Source organism: Cricetulus griseus, chromosome 2, assembly GCF_003668045.3.
Source record: "Cricetulus griseus strain 17A/GY chromosome 2, alternate assembly CriGri-PICRH-1.0, whole genome shotgun sequence".
NCBI lineage: Eukaryota > Metazoa > Chordata > Mammalia > Rodentia > Cricetidae > Cricetulus > Cricetulus griseus.
In genome coordinates, this window is record NC_048595.1 from 116,027,448 (window position 1) to 116,050,061 (window position 22,614).

Genomic DNA, 22,614 nt, shown 5'->3' on the forward strand with positions numbered 1-22,614 from the left:
CATCCCTTGAAACCTGTTTTCCATAGCTTGAAAAGCTAGCAGGTAAAAGAAGACAGAAGTTCAGCCTGGTCACTCCAAATGCAAATTTTACCTAGTATCTGACAAATGCAAATGATGCTGTGCAAATAATGTCCTCAAATCTACCCCCCAACATATTTGAACATTTTGAAGAATCACTGTTTTTGTTTTCACTCATCCAAGCCCCTGTTTCCATACTAAAACCTACTTCATTTTATTCATGACTTTGTTTTGGTTTCATTAAGAGGTTATTCAAAAGTTTTTCATACTGCACTTTCCTATTCTGCTGCCTGGTAGATAATATGCACTTAAAATACTTGTGTTAAATTTCTAAGCATGTTACCATGAGGCCCATTTTGTTTTCAGTTCAGAAAACTGGCTTCCTTAAGAAGATATCAATTTCGTGAATAATTGGAAGCTTTGTAAGGACTTAGATTGTGGGAGGGCTCTGGAGTCCTGTGACTGAGTGTCCTTCATATATCAGGATGTAATTCCTGTTGCATAGGTAGGTGAAGATACAGACAGATACATAGGATATAATGAGGAGGAGGGGACTGAGTGGATAACATATAACCAGTTTTACAATTATACCATACACATCACAAACAAGTCAGACACACACACAGAAAGTTAATTTAAAGGAGCTAAGGAACAAAGCTCCACATACACAGTACCATAAAACTTAGAATATCAGGCAGGCAACTAAGTTTATATGTATGTTTTGTCTCCTAACGAAATTACTAGTTTATTTTATTTATGCAAAAAACGTAGAGTAAAAGTCAGTGGCTGGGAAGGACTGCCTATTGTACCATCTTATTTTGTTTGCTTATTATGTATTCTAATGATATTTTATTATTCTAGTAGGCAGCTATAAGTACCTCAAGGTCTATGCTTTATAATATGTGTCAAGGGAAAGAAAGGCCTAGTCAACAAAATATTCCAAAAGTATCATTTGTTACGTTCATATTGGTCTTAAATTTTTACAGGAGTCTATGGCTTCCCTGTAGCTACACTATAAACAGACAAACACACATTTCATAGTCATCAAACCCTCCTGTGGAAAGCAATGAGAATGGATATTTATATGGCTGTATTTAGAATGAGTAGACACAGATAAAAAATATTCCACTTTTGCTTAAAACCATACTTACTTAAAACCATGTATTTGTCAAGTGGATTTTCTAGCTACTGATGCAATGAACCATCCTTCAGGATTTTCTGTTTCTTTCAACCATTTTCTTCTACCTTTATTTTGGTTTCATTTGTTTGTTATTTAATTGTGTTAGCTCTTTGAGAGTGTCATACAATGGGTTGTGATCATATTCACATTTTTCTCCCAGTTCTTCCCAATTACAACCCCTGTCCATAGCTACTGAACTTTATGTACTTTAAAAAAATCCCATCAAGATCCATTTTGTGCTGACCAAATATTTTTGAATGTGTGGTCTTCCACTGGAGCATAGTGACTCACATAACCAGGGGCTATACTCTTAGAGAAAACTGTCTCTCCTCCCAGAAGCTAACAAACATCACTAGTTCCATGGTCAGGGATAGGAATGTTTGTCAGTCTTCCCTGTCCATGGTGAAAGTGATCTTGCCTGGACTTGCACAGTTTTTCTTTTTGTAAGCTGTCACAATCACTGTGAGTTTGTATTTGCATATATGCCCTGCTATATTTAGAGGGCACTTCTTCCTTGTAATCATCTACCATCTGTGAATCTTATATACTTTCTGCCCTGTCTTTCACAATGATCCCTGAGTGTTGGGAGGACAGCTTAGTATATGTATATTCCAGTTAGTTCTCAGTATTATGTGGTCTCTTACTCTCTTTACCTTGGCAAGTTGTGATTCTCTGATTCAATAGCCATCTATTTTTTAAACAGAAACTTCTTAGATGGGAGTTACAAAATGTGTTCATCTATGGTTATAACTAAAAGTATTAGGAGTTGGTTTAATACATGTCCATTTAGCAGAACAATAGAAATAGGTCTTCTTCTAGGACCAATGACCTGCTTAGTCATAGCCTTTTGGGTCAAAAAATGGTGTCTTGTATGGGTTTAATCTTGTGGAGCAGGGCTCAAATCTATTTGAAAAGCAATTAGTTATCCCCCTGATGTTCATGCAAATATTTCACCACTGAGCCACATCTTGCTAGGACAGTTATTGTATCTCAAAGTGTTCACAGCTTGGCACCACTGATGATTACTTTTATCTTCTGGTGGCATGCATAGTAGTTTCTTGAACTATAAAAGCTATCCAGTAGGAATGAAGTTTTTAAGTTCATACCAGTTAAATTTAGCCATGTTCTATGATTCATGTATCTTCAGCAATAAGGTCTAACTGTCCAGTTACTATAAAAATCAGTGCGGATGTCCCTCAAAATGCTAAAAGAAGATCTACTGTATGATCCAGCTATATCAATCCTGGATAGTACCCCAAAAACTTCATATCATACTCTCCTACCCTGAAAAGTTATTTGCTTGTGCGTATTCATTCCTGATCTTCACAACAGCCAGGAAATGGGAATGGCCTAGAAGTCTATCAACTAATGAATGAATATTTAAAATATAGTATATTTACATACTTGAATATTATCTAGCTACTACAAAAACTTAAATTATCAAAGTTTCGTGTAAAGAGATAGAGGTAGAAATAATCATTCTGAGAAAAGTAACTCTGACCCAGAAAATAAAAATGCCCCATGTTTTTACTCATCTGTAGATGTTAATATTGAATCTTCAGAAATGTGTGTTTCATTTAGAATACCCATAGATGTCATAAAATTACCGAGGAGCCATGATGAAGGGATTCCAAGGAGGTGAGATAGAACACATTGATGGGAAAGGTTAAGGGGAATGATGGAATGGTAAGGTTTAAACTGAGGTTGCTACACAGAGTATAAGGTATAGGAGGAAGTAGGAAAAGACATAAATAACATTGTATTGGATTCTCTTTATCTTTTCAAAAAATCTTAATTTTCACTATCCTTTATACTATGACTTTTTAAATTCACCTTATTTTTATACTTCAAAGAGAACAGGGTACTAATCTAAACTGATAAGAACAAATACTAAACTTGATCTTAGCCAAAAGACTGAAAAGCGATAATAATCTAAACTTTATAACTTTAAATTAATGTTATTAACTCACTCCCTCCTAAAATGCATATAGAGTATTTTAAATGCCTGGATTTGCAATACTACTTTCAAAGTAAATCACACTGTTGCTTTAGGGTGATGGAATAACATGCCAAGCTGTACTTATGCTCAGAGCCTATATTGAAGACAGAGTGCTATCTTAGGCAATAAAGTGAGAACATGTGGCTGTCTTCAGCAGGAAATGAGAGGTGCTAGTGAGGCAAGAAGAGTTTTAGGAACACGATGGTCTGTGTTTCAGGGAAGTGCCAAGAACCCTTAATATAAGGAATCATAATATCCTTGGAATTCTCAGAAACCATGTAGGATGTTAACATTTTTTGATAGAATTTGTGATTGTTGGTTAGAGTTATCAAATAATGAAATCTTATTTATCCTCATTTCTCTTGTTACAATAGGAAACATTATAGACTTATGAAAAACCAATCCAAATATATTTCATTCAGAATCCTACCATGCTAGAAATTACAGCTATTTGGCCAGGTTTTCTTTGCTTTTACTCCATGATTGTACATCATTATTTACCACAGAATTCTTAGTTGCCAAAAGGATAAAAACCAACCCTCAGTTTCAAGCCAAAGCACAAAGCTGAAGTTTTTGTTTATTTAGGATTGGGTAGAATATACCAACTCATGCAGATTATCAGAGAAAACAAGGTTGATAAAATTACCCCGGCTCCTGAGGAAGAGGAACATGCAGTGATTGTCAGACTTAGAGATAATTAATTCTATGAACTTCCCTCGTAAACGCATGGTACCTGAGATGAGAATGCCATTGATTGATGAACTCTCACAAGTGTATTCTTTGGATTAACTGACTTTTTGAAGTGTGTTTTGTTCCTATCTGGCTGACTTGCAAATGTGTGTTCACTGAGGTATACAGCCATCCATCCTTCAATTGCATGAGAAATCCATTCTGACGGCTTATAGAGCTGTCATTGATTAAGTAAACATTTTTAAAACTACTGCAGGTGACAATTTGCTACCACAGCTACAGAAAAAAAAAATTGTCTCCCAGGAACATGAGGAATTTCTGTTCTCAGGCTATTTGATACTACCCTATTAGAAAAAAATAAACATGTGGGGAGGGGCAAGCAATCATGAAGAGTACCAAGGAGCAATTTCCACTAGGAAGAGTAAGGAGGTTGTAGATGTAGGCTTTCCTTAAGTCATCTGATGAGAAATGGCGGTTGCAGGCATCAAACAGTGAAATGAATATAGAAGATAGTGCAAATACGATGGAAAGGTAAACATGTTTCAGAAATTAATGGTTATACAAGAAAACTTAAATTCTGCTTCAGTATAAAAATTCATATCATTTTGTATGTTTATAGAATACATTTTTGAGATTTTTTTTGTGATATAGCCCAGAGTGACCTTGATTCCAAGGTCTTCCCTTCTCAGCCTCTGAAGAAGTAGAGTATATCCCTGTGTCCATTGCTGTAATCATAAATGTTGATCATTTTTAATCTTAGTTCCTAAGGCTGTTTTTCTCTAAAAACTTACTCTATTATGGTATTTGATGATCTTTATTTCATGCTGATATTTTTGGTTTTGCATCATCTCTTTCTCTATTACAAATTTTACTCTTTATCTATCCTAGAATGATCCAAAATACTTTCCTGCTTCTCATCCTCCCCAGTTTTCAATTCAAATTGCCTCCTCCACTTCTTTTTTTTTTTAAAAAAAAAAAACAATTTTCTTACTTCAATGTGGCTTCTTTTTCTCTAATTCGAGCCTTCTGTTAAACTTCATTCTTCTCTTGTCACTGCATTTTCCCAAAAGGGCTCTGCCTTTTCTTCTTGAGAAATATGCCAGTGAAAGAGATGCTAGTTATCTGACATGATGTTGTGTGCCCTGTTCTTTCTCTCTAGGAGAACTACTTGCGGCACTGTCAACTGATGACTCACTCCAATGTCATCTGGGAGAGAGAGCTTGAATTTCAAGATTGGATAATTTCAAAATAATAAATGATTCCCATCTCTTCCATTTACTGGTTGACATGACATTTCCTGCCTAATTCACACTTCATACAAACACTGTTTCAGAAGATAGCTATGTCACCATGAAATTGTATATAGGAAATATATAGCACACCCTCACACACAGGAGAAACCATAAAAAAGATAAATCTTGTGTGCATTAGTTATTTCCCATTTTTCTATTACTACATTTCTTCACTAGAAGAATTATGCAACTCAGTGTCAAACACTCATTGCTGCTACCTGGTTCTTTATCACTTTTGCCAGGTTAACTAACTTTTCTCATTTGAGAGTAACAAAAATTCAAAATGAAAGACAACAATGGCAAAACAATGCATAATAATTAAACCAACAAACACTGTCAACATGAAAGCTAGACCTGTGCAAGGGAGTAACTGGGTTCAGTCTAAACCACACAACTTTCTTGTGGCTAATATTCTCATTGTGTGAGGCAAGGATATGTAGCTTGGAAAGGGAAGAACAAGAATTGAATTCCTGTAACCTACCACCTCCATGTCCAGAGCTCTGAGCAGGACATGTTCACGCTAAATGATGCTTGGAAGTTGCTGGAACTGGGTTCCCTCAATACTAAGTTCTTTTTCAGAGATTTCTATTAAGCCTTCTCAGAGTGCTGTAGAGTCACATACTGCTGGTCTTCACTTGAGATTACAATAGCTTTCTTTCCTATATCAACTATTTACACTCTTGTAGTTTTTAATCTCAAAGTCCATATTAACAACAGTACCACAGGCTGGAGAGATGGATTAGTGGTTAAGAGTCCCTGCTGCTCTTGCAGAGGACCTGGGTCCCACATTTACATGGTAGCTCACAACATGATTAACATTAAGAAGAAAAGCTATTTATTACTCCAAAAATCGTAACTCCTCAGCTAATAAATCCAAAGGCAATATAGACTAAATGCTGGGTGAAGATTTTAAAAGTTTCCTAGTAAAAAATGATCAATAACCACAAAGGGATCACAGACAGGCAGACAAATTTATTCAGGGAACTGAAGAGGAAAGCCAACAAGCTAGAGAAAATCATCCCACAAAATGAACGAGAACATCAGACAAACAAAACATTTAGAAATCTAAACATATATGGCAAGAGAAGAACAAATCATGATACATGATAGTGAACTTGCCAAAAATACAAAGCAAAGAAATATTATTAAGGGTCATAAAGGTACCCATTGTAATGGCTCAAACCTTTAATTCCAGCTGTTGGGAAGCAGAAGCAGGCAGATATCTGAGTTTTAGTCCTGGTCTACAGAGATATTTTCAGGACAGCCAGGACTACACAGACAAAACCTGTCTCCCAAAACCTAAAGCAAAAAATAAAGGAAGAACAAAAGAAAGAAGGAAGGAAGGAAGGAAAAGAAGAATCCCAATGCACCAACAATGGCAAAGGCATGAGAGTATCACATTTCTCATTAGCAACACTTGAAACAGAAGAAGCATGGGTCAATACATTTCAAGCCCTGAAAACATTAAAATACCAACCAAATTTGCCTTGTCTAGGAAAACTATAAGGGTATTTCAAGAACTAATGTCAAAACACCTAAAATTTCCAAAAATCAAAAGATAAGTAACCCTACCCATCAAATATTATAAAATCAGAAGTAATCTAATTCCTAAATAGGATAAGGACATACCAGGTGGGGGTGAGGACCAACTTTTCTTGTGGATAGATGTAAAATTTTTCAATAAAATTCTCACAATTTGAATTGGACGGCATAGAAAAAAAAAAAACACCAACCATGATCATATTGGTTTCCTTACAGAGATACAATGATGTATCAAAAGTACACAAATCAATAATTCAAAGTCCAAGGCAGTACATCAGCAGACTTGATGACAGAAATCACAGGATCATTTCAGTAAATGCAGAAAAGGGCTTTAACAGAGTTGAACATCCTTTCTGGCAAAAGTCCTGAGGAAATTATCTCAACATAACAAAGGCTACATAGCCCTCAAGAAAAAAGTAAGCACCACCACTGCTAATACTGAATAGGGAAAAAAAATAGCATTGCCTCTAAAATCATAAATGAGATATGGGCGCCTATTTTTTCTACTCTCACTTTGTCACACTTGCTTGGCTGGAACCTTAACAAAAACCTCTATGGCGTCCTAAGTCTTATATATTGTAATGCCTGCAAAGCTCACAGCATGCAGATGCTGCTTCTTAGTGTTTCTGTGAACTCAAAGTATAAGCTGGCCCTTTTCTTTCCTAGCTGTGAGGGCCTACCTGTCTTGGTGGTTGAATCAGAGAAAACACTTTCCAAGGCAGTTGGTTTCAAGTTGGTTCCTTCCATTCAAGTATGTTTGATTCATCACAGGTCAGAACCTTTGGCAGGCAATGGCTTTCCCACAAGGCACCCTCCCCCATGTTGACCTAGAGAAGAGCAGAAAGTTTCTTTTCAGTGGTTCTAAGCACTTTGAAAATTACAGCTCTCTCTCTCTCTCTCTCTCTCTCTCTCTCTCTCTCTCTCTCTCTCTCTCTCATTTATCAAGACAAGTTTTCTCTGTGGCTTTGGAAGCTGTCTTGGAACTAGCTCTTGTAGACTAGGCTGGTCTCAAACTCACAGAGATCCACCTGCCTCTGCCTCCTAAGTGCTTGGATTAAAGGTGTGAGCCACCACCACCTGGCTTACAGCTTCTCTCTTTACATACATACTGTCTGCAATTTTAAACTTATCCAATCTTTGTTACTCATTAAGCTATAAATTTTCATATCATTCGGCTATCTATTATCTATCTCTATCTACCTATTATCTATCTATAATCTATTTATCTATCTTTCATCTATCACCCTCACTGTAGGCCTTAATAAGAGAAATGAGCAGCAACTATGTCACATACTAAATGCTTTCCTGTCTTGAAATTTCTATTTCCTCTGTCAAATAAAATTGTTCATTACTTGTGAATTTAACTCTGCTCAGGTTATCAGGGTGGAACTTCCAGCCGAGTCTTTATTCCCGCCTGATTCTCTAATGAACTGGACTTTACTGTCTATATGTCACTCCACAATCTGGTCTTCCACATGCAGGCAGAAATGGCTCATTTATCTCTACTTACAGCACTTATATTAAATACTATGGATCTCTATGTCTGGTATAACAAGTCATTAGTATTTTTATTTTAGAAGATTATATGGGCAGACATTTAAAACATCATTGTGGCTTCAGATGAAAACAGGAGCTGAGAGAGTAAGAATGACAGCTGTGGCAGGCAGTCCCTAAGATAACCCTCAACTGTCATTGGCTCTAGTATTTAGTGTATGATCACTTCCTCTATATATTACCTGGTTCAATTCAGTAAAATATAGGAAAAGTAAGGAGGTACCTCTCGCAATCCATGATTCTATCTGAAGGCAATGAATGGCCATTACTCCAGTTCTGTTGGCATATCTATAAGACTTCATCTTGGCAGCAGGGTCCTTGAAGAGACTGAACTTCAGCATCTGAGCTACCATTTCAGTAGCATGCTTGAGGATACCTACAGCAAGAGTCACCAGGATCCCTGAGGTTACTAACAGTGGATTTTTAAAAAAGTGAACAGCATGGGAGCACTTGGCCTGAAGCCTTTCTTAATCCAGTCTGAAATGATGCTGTGTCAGTAAAGCCATTATCTGTGCTTGAAACTGAAGGAGTAAAACTGGGAGCAGATGATCCAGTAAAGCTATCCCCAGATCTGTGATGTTAAGAGCAAGATAATGAGTGAATGTGATTTAAAAAATGGAGGAGAAAGATGACATAGAGGGGCAGGAAGAACAGGAGGGACAGTGTCATTGCAGCATTAGGGAGACTGAGGCAGAAAGATCATAAAAAATAGAAAGGAGAAGATAAGGAGAAACAGAGGCTTTATAAGCACTTTAAATTAAAGCTTTCTCCTTGCCATACATTGACCAGCTGTGAGAAAATGTACAGGGAAGAAAATGCTCACCAATGAGAACTAAATGTAATAAAATGGAAAGTGATTTTTCACTCTCCTTTATGAATTCCAAGTTATGATTTATGACTATGGAGGCAGCTTGCATGATAATTTATATCTACTCTTTAAACAGTAGGAAGGAAATAAAATATAAATTATTCCACAGACAGCACTGTCAATCATAAGCTTTATGCAACTATAGGTGATTGAAGCAAATGCATATGCCTGTGGCACTTAGAGTTACAAGTGGAATCACGTTTCCCAAATTATATAAAAAGTGAGATGTTTCTAAATAGATAAAATAGAAGAACCATCAAACCTGATGGGAAAATTAAAGTTTCATTATTTTCACCAACAGCTGCCTTTGCCTGCCCACCATTCATCTTGTAACATAAAGTCTATGTATCTGGAATTGCTTTTAAGAATCAAATACACACGTATTTCCTTGTTTAAACACCCTCAAAAGGTATTGGTTGTTAGACATTTATGTAATGTAGAATTGATGTCATCAATAAGCCCAAGTGAAGCCCAGACACTTCAGCCTATCCAATAATCAATATTCAACCCACCGTTTACACATTTTTCTTAAGCACTTTATGTGAATTAGTTAAACACCATGAATATTTTCAAATGCACTCTGAGAATAGAAGTAGTCATATCTTTTTAGCTTTGTCCATGACTCTCTCTCTCTCTCTCTCTCTCTCTCTCTCTCTCTCTCTCTCTCTCTCTCTCTCTCTCCCTCCCTCCTCTCTCTCTCTCTCTCTCTCTCTCTCTCTCTCTCTCTCTCTCTCTCTCTGTGTGTGTGTTGGGGAGGGTAGCCTTCTTTGTAAATCAAGTGAATAACAGCATCAGCCTCAAATGTGTTGGTTTGATGACTATTATATATGTGTTAGTGTGCTGTGCCTAGTCCCTGATTATACAAAGTCCGTAGCAAATTTGAACTGAGCACAACATTTTGTCTATAATCACTATGTCTCTTTTCTTCTAATGTATATTGGGGCTTGTTTTTCCTTCTTTCTGTCTTCTTTCCAGCTTGTTATGTATCTATATTTGAAGTGGCTGTAGCTCTAAAGGAAATCTATACAGACTACAAGAGCAGTGACATCACACTCTTGTTCCCATATCCACCCCTGTGTTTCCAATCCTTTCTGATATTAATCACGACTATTCAGCTATAATGAAGATTCCCACATTTGCTTCAAGTTTCTTTCTCTGAGGAGGTTTGCAGAAGTCATTTCTGTCCTGCACTTTTAGACTCATGGGCTTGTCTAAAAGACATATTAAGGCGGGAAAATACCAATATGGAGCCAGATAGAGATACAAGGGATTCTAATGGGGAAAAAGCCTTACTTACAGAGCGAACTAGCCAGCCAGTGGGGCAGCAGTCTGTACAGCAAGCCAAAAAGGTGAAACCAAAAGTGCCCAGCCACATGATCACCTCTCACTCTATGTCACACTGACCACGATGGTCAGACACACCTGTAGCAAGCCCCTAAGTAGGCGTGGCTACAGTTTCCCCTACAACATATGACTGATCAAACATTTCTGGATGCCTGACATAGTCCAGCTTTCACAGGATCACCCACTGGTTCCTCAGGAGCTTATTCTAACAAACTTTTCTAAGAAATCAAGTTGAAAAAGGTATCTCAGAAACATTAAGAAATCAGTTTTCTTCTCTTAACAGACGACTCATCCCCTATTCCCAAACAAGCATGCAATTCCCTATAAAGAGCAGAAGAATTGAAGAAGAGAGTGCATGGGGGGGGGGGTGATCCAAATGTGCTAGATTGATCTAAAGCAGGTCTAAATTAATGGAGTTATTTTCATTCTTACCATATTTTTATGAAGAGTTATATTTCCCATATGAATAAGTTTTTAAAGTTAGAGATTTGCCCATTTTATCTGAAACCCATGAGACAAAAGAAGCCATTAAGCAATGCAATGCATTAAGCAAGGCTCCCTGTAGCCTCCCTACCAAATCCATTCTATCTGACACATTTTTCCCACCCTAACATTACATCAATTGATTTCCGAATAAATATAAAACTCTTTTCTGTTACATACTAAGCATTTTTCGGTAACGACCAATACTTTCTCTATTATAGTAATTCTTCCTTGATAAAACTAGATTTTGAAATATTTCTCCTAATGCACCACATGTAACAGTAGCTGGGCATGGTTGTATGAGTCTGTAAACTGAGCAATTCCAATGGATAGGTAGATGGATCTTTGGATTGAGATAATCCTGAGCTTCATAATGAGACCCCATTAGAAAAACACAAAAATGTCATGGGCTAGAGATATATCAAACTGGTAAACTCGTAGTTCATTTGCTTGACACATGAGGACCTGGTTTTGATTTCCAGTACTGGGGGAAAGATACTTTGGAAATCAAAATCTATATCTATATATGTAGATAGATAGATAGAGAGAGAGAGAGAAATTCATAAAAGTCCTAAGAAGTTGCATCTTAGCTGCCCTTCCCTTAACCAGCCTTCCCTCTACCTACTGTGTGAATATACATATCTTGTTTTGTTGTTGGGAAATTAGCACTCTATCAGAATCATGTTTCAGATACTACACTACTTCAATTTTATTGTTCAGAATATGTAATGTACAGTGTGTCTTTAAGTATTTGTTCACAACAAATTTATAAAGATAGAAGGACATAGCTTGGCAGCTTGGCAACAAAAGGACCTTTGTAAGCCATTTGAACTTTCATTTTGTATGTTTTAATTATTTGAACATACCCATTTCTTTTCTGATTAAACATTTTATGTTATGTTTTATGGTATTTTAAGTTTTTCTAAAACTTAGTAATCTTCAAAACACTTTGAATCAGAATTGTTCTGAGCAAAGTGCTATTTTCAGATTCTTATTATAAATTCAAGGCAAATGCAGAAAGATCCTTTTATTTGGTTCACAATCCTTTTATTAAGAGGCATGTATGTTTGTGTACCTGTGGTCTCCTCTATTATTGTGTGCACACATACTGCATATTGATATAAAATACATTTCTTAATGTAGGTCATAGTGAAAATCAAATGTCATTGTCAAGAAAAAACACAGACATAACTAGAAAGAAACCCTTTTCATATCTGAATACATAGTTTTTATGTCTGTGGTGGTTGATTTAAAATAGCTCGGAATAAAAGATTCAGCAAAATTTAAAAGTTTAGCAAAGGAAGGTAGCATTGTCTAATTTCATTGAACACATCTAAGCAGCCAATGGTTGGGGTTTGCTGTTGCTCATGTCATTAGTAGTATGAAAGTTTATTAAACCACAACTAATAAATGCTAGATTCAGACCTTAGCGCTAAGAATTTGCTGAACAATGCCATTAATCAACTATCTACTCTTCTTCATGTCTAAGATAAATATGAAGCTAAGCTCCCTAATTTCCTTAGGTAGTGGGCAGAATTAAGAGACATAATTCAGACAGTTGGCTTAATGCCTCATACATAACAAATTTTCAGTAACTTAAAAAAATGCTTCAAAATCTCAACAACTAACCTACAATTAGTTGTCTTGCTCCAGTTTGCAGGGTTTTGTACGCTCGGGTGGCTAATACATTTTTAAAACCATTTTCAAAGTCAACAGCTTACAAATAGAAAGCAAGTTTGCTTTATTGTAATGAGATGTCATTTGAAAGAAATACTGTTTTTCTGAATTTTTGCTAGAAATACTCTGTTTGCTAAAATCTGTAATATAATATCAATAGCTAAAAGAAATGAGATTAAAATGGAGTTTCAGACTAACAAGTTTGTCTGCCTCCTAAGAAAGAAAACCAAGAAAATAGAGCATTGACAAGTATTTTAGACTCTGACAATATTCCTTTGGGATTAAAAATGAGTGAGTACCAATTATAATGTTCTCGGGAGGGTTTTAATAAGACAATGTCAGAGGTATACCTTAAGACCAATACTTAGACTGCTTGAAGTTAAAGACACCAGCTTCAGGACAATCTAATGAATTTTGCTCATCATTCAACATTAAAGTAAATGCGACCACTGGTGATAAAAAAAAATCATGGACACTATAATGCATAAGGATGGGCCCAGAAAAGATAAAACTCTTCTATTATTTACCCCATTGTTCTTGCTGCTGAAAGGAAGGCACAGGATGAAGGGAAAGGAGTACCAACAGCTAATGAGTATGATGTTGAGTTCTGAGATCAGCCTACACATACTTCTAATGAACTTAACTGATTCAAAACTGTGAGATGTCTCGAGGCATGAGAACCATGATACTTGTGACACCTTTCTGCAAAGGTTGAAAGATACTTTTCTTTCTTGAATAACTCCTAAATCCTTCCTTACACATGTGCTTTTATTTGGAAGACTTTCATGACCTTTCTGTATTCCACTTCAGTCAGAATGAACAAAGGGTGTCTTCTTCCTTGACTTTCTAAGGCTAATGAATGGCACTTATAATCTATGAGTGCAAACACAAATGCTTAGAAGTCCATTTGATACATACCAAGCATCCACGTATTCAATCACACAACTGGTGTGTGTGTGTGTGTGTGTGTGTGTGTGTGTGTGTGTGTGTGTGTGTGTGTGTGTTTGTGATTAAATCCAGGGTCCTTGGCATATTAAGTAAGCAGTCTGTCCCCATTCCCCCTTTATGCTTTCAGTTGGAAAGTGATTGCATGGATATCAAGGAATTAAAGTGATTCTAGGCTTAATTTTAAGAAATATGATTGGCTAAAATATATGTACAGGGTTAAATTGTCCATCTGAAAACTGTAATAGAATACAGAAACATCAGTGAAGTCTTCTAAATAAAAGCACATTATAAATGAAACCCCATTGGTTGATTGAGGATCTATCTCCTTGGTGACAGACCTACCCAGAAAGTCCTTACCAAGGCATATATCCAAAAATATATTCTCTCTTCTTTTTATAGAACTTTCAAGTTTTCAAGTCTAACTTGATGTCTTTGATCAATTTGTAACTGATTTGTGTGCTGGAAATGAGATAAGGACCAAGTTCACTTTTTTCTACATGTAAATATCTAGTTTTCCTCACACTTCTTTAAAGATACTGTGTTTTCTTCCATTTTAAATTTTGGCATCTTCATAAAAAATTAGTTGTCTGTGGGTATGTGAATTTATATCTGTACTCTTACTTCTGTATCACTGATCAATTTGTCTGTTTTTATGTCAGTTGCATGCAGTACTACTGTGACTTTATAGTATAGCTTGAAATCAGGTATGGTGATTTCCCCCTGCAGTGTTTTCATTGTTTAGGATCAGTTTGGCTCTCTGGGATCTTTTGTATTTCCATATGAATTTAAAACTCATTTTTCCAATTTCTGTGAAGAATTGTGTTGGAATGTTGATGGGAATTCCACTCAATCTATATACTGCCTTTGGTAGGATCTTCACAATATTAATCCTACATAAATCGATGAGCATAGAAAAATTTTCCCACCTGGTATGTTACTTTCTCAGTGTCTCAAATTTTAGTTGTAAAGTCTTTTGCTTCTTTGGTTAAATATTTTCCTAGGTACTTTCTTGTTGAGGCTACTGTGAATGCAATTGTTTTCTTTATTTCTTTCTCTGTATGTTTGATGTTGGTATATAAGAAGTTACCAGACTTATATGTGTTAATTTTATATCCTGCTCCTTTCCTAAAAGTGTTTATCATCTTTGGAAGATTTCTAGTGGAGACTTTAGGCTTTTTGTGTACACATGTGAATCACTGAATAAGAATACTTATAACTTTTTCCTCTCCAGTTTGTATCCCATTGACCTCCATCTCTAGTCTTATTTCCATGGACTTTAACTACTATGTTGAACAGGAGTATAGAGAGGGGCTATATTTTTAGTGCATCAAGTTTTAGTTGAAATGCTTTGCATTTCTCACCATTTAGCATAATGTCTGCTGTTGTCTTGCTGTATGTGGCATGTGCTATATTAAGGTATATTCCTTGTATCTGTAGATCATCTTGGACTTTTACCATAAAAGGAAATTCAATTTTGTCAAAGGCCTAGTCTACATCTAACTTGATGACTCTGTCTTTTCTGTCCTTCTGTCTGCTTTTGTGGTGGGTGACATTTAATCATTTATGTATACTTCATTTTCAGTGTATCACTGGGTGACACTGATTTGATTATAGTAGATGATCTTTTGGAAGTTTTCTTCTATTTCATTTCCAAGCATTTAATTGAGAATTCTTGTGCCTATGTTAATTAGATTGGTTTATAATTCTCCTTTATAGTTGGGTCTTATTATTGTTACACATTTATATGCATATGTATTGCATTTTTTTATGTAGGCATTTAGTACCATAAACTTTCTTGTTGGGACTAACTTCATTGTGGCCCACAGATTTTTTTTTTTTAATTTTTTAAAATTAGAGACGAGATTATTTTATGTGTCAATTCCCATTCCCTCTCCCTCCCCTACCCTCCTGCCCTCAACTAACAACCTACCTATCCAATACCCTTTCTGCTCCCCAGGGAGAGTGAGGCCTTCCATGGGGGGGGGTCCTCAGAATCTGTCATATCCTTTGGGATAGGTCCTAGGTCCTACCCCGTGTGTCTAGGCTAAGGGAGTATCCCTCTATGTGAAATGGAATCCCAAAGTCCATTCCTACACTAGGATAAGTACTGATCTACTACAAGAGGTCCCATATATCTCTGATGCCTCCTCACTGACACCCACATTTATGGGGTCTGGATCAGTTCTAGGCTGGTTTCCCAGTGATCAGTCTGGGGGTCAAGAGCACCCTCTTGTTCAGGTCAGCTGTTTCTATGGATTTCACTATCATGGTCTTGACCCCTTTGCTCTTTCAGTTGAGATTTTAGCTGTGGGTATCTGCTTCTACTTCCATCAGTTGCTGGATGAAGGCTCTGCGATAGTCATCAATCTCATTTTCAGGGGAGGCTATTTAAGGTAGCCTCTCCACTGTCGCTTAGATGGGTAGTTAGTATCATCCTTGTAGATCCCTGGACATTCCCTTAGTGCCTGATTTCGCTTTAAACCTATACCGGATCCCCTTTTGGATGATATCTCTTATTTTGCTCCCCTCTATTCTTCCTCTACACAAACTTCCTTCTCCCTTATGTCCTCCTCACCCCTCCTCTTCTCTCCTTCTCATTCTCCTAGTTCCCTCTCCTCTCCCCCCATGCTCCCACTTTGCTCAGGAGATCTTGTCCCTTTTCCCTTCTCTGGGGGACCATGTATGCCTCTTTTAGAGTCCTCCTTTTTGCCTAGCTTCTCTGGTTGTGTAGATTGTAGGCTGGTAATCCTTTGCTCCATGTGTAAAACCCATATATGAGTGAGTGCACACCATGTTTGTCTTTTTGTGACTGTGACCCACATATTTTTAATAGTTATGTTTTCATTTTCATTCATTACTACATGCCACATATAATCTATAAAATCTTAGCCCATGAAAAATTCCTCTAAATTGATAACATATTAGGATACAAATGATTTCTCAATGATAAAAAATGAAATAATGTCTTTATCTCCTACCTGACCACAGTGGAATAAAGCTAACAATTAACAGCCATAAAAATGACAGAAAGTAAATAAACTCATCAAAACTAAATAATGCATTATTGGATGATAATGTGAGAAAGGAAGGAATCAATAATGAAAGTTGCAAATTCCCGGAAATGAGTGAAAATGAAAATACTACATACTAAGAATCTATTATTTATTTATTTAATTTTTTCACAGTACTCCAGATTTCCTGGATATTTTGTGCCTAGAATCTTTTAGATTAACATTTTCTTTGATTGAGCTATCTATTCCTTCTATCTTGTCTCCAAGACCTGAAATTCTCTCTTCTGTGTTTTGCACTCTGTTGATGAGACTTCCTTCTGAGGTTTTTGTTGGACTTCTTAAATTTTTATTTTCATATTTATTTCAGTTTATGCTTACTTTAGTGACTCTGTTTCTGTTTTAATGTCCTGAACTGTTTTCATTGTTTCATTCAACTGTTTTGTGTTATGACAGACTTCATTAGGGGACTTACTTATATCCTATTTAAGATCCTTGAATATATACAGAATTATTATTTTGCAATCCTTGTCTTGTACTTCAGTTATATTGAATGGGAGGATGCCTAATAGGGTTAGCAGATTATGATGGAGGCATAGTGTCTTGGCTGTGAATGTCTTTTTGAGCCAGTGTCTAGACATCTGGAGGTAAGATGGTTGAGGTAATGCTACTTATTGATAGCTGATCTTCTTCATTTTGTTGGGTAGGAATTCCATTCCTTTGTTTCTATTGCTCTCTCTGGATCTTACGAAAACATGTTGGCTGTTGTTTCCTGGTAGAAACTGCTTCTGCACTTTGGTGGGTGGCAAAGAGAAATAGAAATGGGCTAGCAAAGAAGGTTGAGGGGGTCTTCTGGAAATAGTCAAGGAGATTCTGTTCCCATCAAGAGACATGGTTCCCAGAGAATTGTAAATCTTATGAGATGAGGGGATCTTGCAAGTAATTTGCAGTAAGATAAAGAACAAACTATTCAAACAGGATGGAAGGGCTAAGGGAATGCTGGATCTGTGCCAAGAGTTGGTGTCTCCAGTGAATGGATTTGTAGTGGAATGAGGGTCACTTGTCAACATGTTATAGGGATGAGGGCAAGAATCGAGGCATCATAAAGGAGGTCAGGAACAACAGTGTGAGTCAATTACTTCAGTCCTAATCTGGTGTTGTCACTGGGGGTCCCAGATAGATAGTGTTTGTAAATTTCAGGGACTCATACAAAAGAATGGGAAGGGCTAGAATGGAAGGCTAAGAGGATCCACAAGAAGAAGGAAAGCTGGGTCTCCACCAGGGTTTGGTGGAGTTCCCAGGGAATGCATGTAGATTGGGAGGATGGGAAAGTACAAGTGGATGACTTCAAGGCTAGGGGCAAAACTGCAAAGATTGTAATGGAGGACAGGAAAGAGAAAGAAAATCACCTGTCTGAGCTGCATCCAGATATGACTCCTGGCTGTCCCAGGTATAGTACTTCTAGGTTTGACACCAGGGAATGGAAAAGGGCTAGAAGGGAAAGCTAAAAGGTCTGCTGAAGGATGAAGTCTAGGTCAACAGCAAGGTTCAGTGGAGTCCCCAGGAAATGAAGGTAAGGGTACAAGGAGAGGCACCTGCAAGCAGTCGGCTACAGGGTTGTGTTTGAGACTGGAATGACTGTATTGGAGAGCAGGAAGGAGATGTCATGGGTAGTTCTGATTTCTTCTTTAATATCAGTAGTTAATTTGACTGCATATAATAGTCTATGTTGACAAGTGGCTGTTTTCAGAATTTGGAAAGTTTATTTATTTTTATTTTATGTGTTTGGGTGTTTTGTCTGCAGGTATGTCCCTGCACCACATTTATGCACTGCCAACAGAGGCCAAAGAAGGCAGTAAGATCCCTGTAACAAGAGTTACAGATAGTTGTTAGCTGCCATTCAGGTGTTGGAAATTGAATGTGCATACTTTAGAATATCAGCAAAAGCTCTTACCCACAGAGCCATCTCTCCAGTTTGAGAACTTGGGATATATCTTTGCAGGGTCATAGGATTTAAAACAACCAGTTATTATTTCAATGAGCCTGGTTTTATAAGTGGCTTATCCATTCTCTCTTGCAGTTTTTATATAGTTTCTTTATTTTTAGCATTTAATATTATAACTATATCTTGTGGAGCGGTGTCTCATTTGTTTGTTTGTTTGTTTGTTTTTTACCCTCCTGGTCTTATCTAATTAATGTATATTGTTCTTTAGACCTTTTGTATCAAATTGGATATCAATTTCCTGTATTTGGTAAAGTTTCTCCCCTGGCCTTAGTGAAAATGTTTTCTAAGTCTTTGCTATGGTCTTTTTAGTCAATTCTCATAATCTAATGTGAGTTATTTTCATGGGTTTACAGATCTCTCCAATTTTCGGTTCATTATCATTTAAATTTATTGTTAACCTTCAGTGAGTGATCTGATGCATCTACCTTGTCTTCTTTCCCTGAATCTGTTTTCTACATGATCCATTTTGTGTGTGAAGCTTTCTCTATATAAGGGGTTTTAATTTATAAAATCATTTCAGTTTGTATTTTCTTCACTTATTGTATCCGTATTTTCATGTCTTGGGTTGACTTTCGTTCATATCTTTGTTTTGTTCTATTAGGGCATATTCATGTCTTTTTTGATTATCTGTATATAGTTAGAATAATTATTTAAATTCCTTGTCCAGTAGCTCTTTCAAGTCATCTTTATTAGAAGCTATTATTATGTATTAGTTATTTTCAGAGGAGACTCATTGTCTTATTTTTTTCATGTTGTTTCTGTTTCTATGATAGGACTTGTAGTCTTGGAGTGTGTTGGTTAAGACTTTTTTCTCAATTTTTATTTTAGTGGTGGCATTTACAATATTCAGTGGACTACTAACTTGGGGTGCCCTTTCCTTCTACAAGACCAGTATGTAGGGCAACAGTTTCTATCTCATTGGAAATCTAGTTTTTCCAGTGTCAACTATGGCATCCTACATGAGCCCATGTGAGTTGTCAAACTCTCTATACACTTTTGGGCTTAACTAATTTTATATCTTGTGTCCAACCTCTTCACCATTCACAATGCATCAGCTATGTCTGAAGATGCAGGTAGAATTATAACTGATCCCTGTAACTATGGCCCTACACTAGAGTTTAAATCTGTCTCCTAGCCTTGTTGAACAACATCCTTTGAAGCTGAACTATTTAAGTACCAATAACCTAGGCCAGTACAGGACTGGTCTGTTCACTTATTTATTTAGTTTTTATTATTTAATAATTTATTTTTGTTTTTTTTGAGACAGGATTTTTCTGTATTGCTTTTGAGGCTGTCCTGGAAATCATTCTGTAGACCAGGCTGGCCTCAAACTCACAGAGATCCACTTGCTTCTCCATCCCGAGAGCTGGCATTAAAGGCGTGCACCACCAACACCCAGCTCTGTCCTCTTATTTTTAATGACTTACTTATTTTATTTGTACGTAGGTGTTTATATGACTGTGTATGTGCATAGGAGTGTTTGAATGCTCAAGGAATAACAAAATATTTGTTCTAGTTGTAGTGACAGGCAGCAGTACACCATCCCAAGTGAGTGCTAGTGAGCCCAATTCCTACCATTTGAAAAAGCAGCAGGCGCGCGCGCGCGCACACACACACACACACACACACACACACACACACACACACACATATATATATATATATATATATATATATATATATATATATTGATAATGGCAGTATGTTATGCATCAATAGCAGCAACAGCTTTTCCAGGTTCTGCAGTCATTTAAACAAAATTGTAGAGACATCTTGTGGTACCTGGCAACATTTTCTTTTTAAATTATCTTCTTCTCAATCATCATCTGGAAGGAAACCATTCTGAACAACATCATTAAAAACAGCTCTGATAAAGCAAGGTCACTACTATGTATCATAAAGCAGGTCCACATATGAGTGAGTCCATATCATGTTTGTCTTTTGTGATTGGGTTACCTCGCTCAGAATGGTTTCTTTGAGTTCCATCCATTTTCCTGCAAATTTCAAGATTCCATTGATTTTTTTCTGCTGAGTAGTACTCCATTGTGTAAATGTAGCACGTTTTCTCTATCCATTCTTTGGTTGAGGGCCATCTAGACAGCAGGCACTCTTAACCAGCTAGCCATCTCTCCAGCCACAAGCAACTTATTTTTTTTGTCCTATATTGTATTTAGATTTAAATAACACTGAATGCACCCCAACTTCTGTGTGTATTATTGAGGATATTTTTCTAAAAGAATGTACACTTTTTGCCAAATCTAAACACATATGAATTTATTTTAATTTCTTGGATTATAATTAATTATGTCTTTGAAATTCCTTCAAAATGCCTTATATTTCCAGCAGGTTATAGATCACACACAGTGGAAACAAGAGTTTATTCATTTCTTTCAAAATACATTTTATTGTTATTATTCATGTTTTATACTATTATCTTGATAATAAAATCCAGGCAATGCAGACTTCATTATTTCCTTAATATTACAGTCCTGCTAGTCCTATGGTTCTCAACTCTTCCATGGGAGAAAGACAATGTTCTATAGTGACATAGATTAAGAAATATTACCATGTATGACCTCTAAGTTTCTTGCTTCTAACAAACAAAATATTTTGGTAAATATCATAGGAGAGATACCTGCCAAAAAGAATTGAAACGATTAAAAGAAAGTTTGAAAATCCAATGTCACCCAAATTATAAAGAATATTTTAAGTCTTATTGAAAAAACCAGTGCTTTTCTAAGTATATTTTCTTAGAATGACTGCTTTGGTGGCAATGTAAAGGGTAGAATTAGAGACTTTCTTGGTTATGTGATAGGTAGGGTTTTAGTTGAGGGGGGCGGTAGGAGAGGAGGGGAGGGAGAGGGAACTGGGATTGACATGTAAAGCAATCTTGTTTCTAATTCAAATAAAAAATGGAAAAATGTTTATAAGAATTAGAGATCTTCTTATGAAAATTTCCACAATAAAATAAACAATCTAAAATGAATGAGACTAATTATAATAATTTTGGAAAATAGCATTTATTGGAGAAAAAATTCAGTATGCATTATTTGTTGGATATATACTCAGGGGTTAGAATTCCATAATCAATTAAATACAAGTATTTTGTGAATGTCAGAATAACCCAATAAACTGATACCCACGTATTAAAGGAAAGATAAGAAATAGAATTGAGAATTTGATTTATGTATATGGGCCCCAAAAAGACGTTTTATGTGTATGTTGGGATATGGAATCATGGAATTCAAGGAAAAGCCTAGACCCCAGACCTATGCAAGCACATAAAGTAGTCAGAGTCACAGGAAAGTTGGAAGTCCCTCAGAGGCTCCTGTCACAATGTGAAATAGAGTAACACATACCAGCAAGAATTAAACACTGGATGACTAAGTAGATTTTACTGCTAGAATGACATCAGACATAGATATTAAGTGAAAGAAAATGGAAAGGAGAAATTGCCAGTGTCACTGAAAATATCAAGTAATATAAATATATCAAACACTATAAATTAGCTTAACAATGATTTACTAATTGCTAAATGTTTGTGACCAGCTTACTTTCAGTGAAATAACAGAACAAAGCCCAAGGGATTAGGTGAAAGCAAATATATTTGTAATAGTACATATATGTAATTATTTCAAGAAACTTTAGACTACTGAAAAGAACAATAATACGAAAGCATGTGTCAAGAGAAATACAGAAATATAGGTAAATGAATCGCTGGTTAATTCAGATTCCTGAATTAACGTCATATATAGAAACTCATCATCCATAATGACTGAAGCAAAAATCCTTCTGATAAAAACATGCAGATAATTAGTGATCTTAGGGTACCCAGCTCCAAATAGGATATCTAAAATAAACCCTTTTACCTAAGGCTCAAGGAAAAATAAGCAAAATGGAACAGAAAGTTTTGAATGGCCTGAGTGCTGTGACAGCTTTGGCAGATAATGTCTTCTGGCAGGACAATGATGTTGAACTCATGAATCCCAACAGCATGATTGCCTGC

General features: G+C 36.3%; 1 pseudogene; it reads right to left on the bottom strand.

Annotated features, from left to right (window-relative positions):
- Positions 1-3,013: 3,013 nt before the first annotated feature.
- LOC113834455 lies at positions 3,014-3,124 on the bottom strand (annotated as a pseudogene).
- Positions 3,125-22,614: the final 19,490 nt, after the last annotated feature.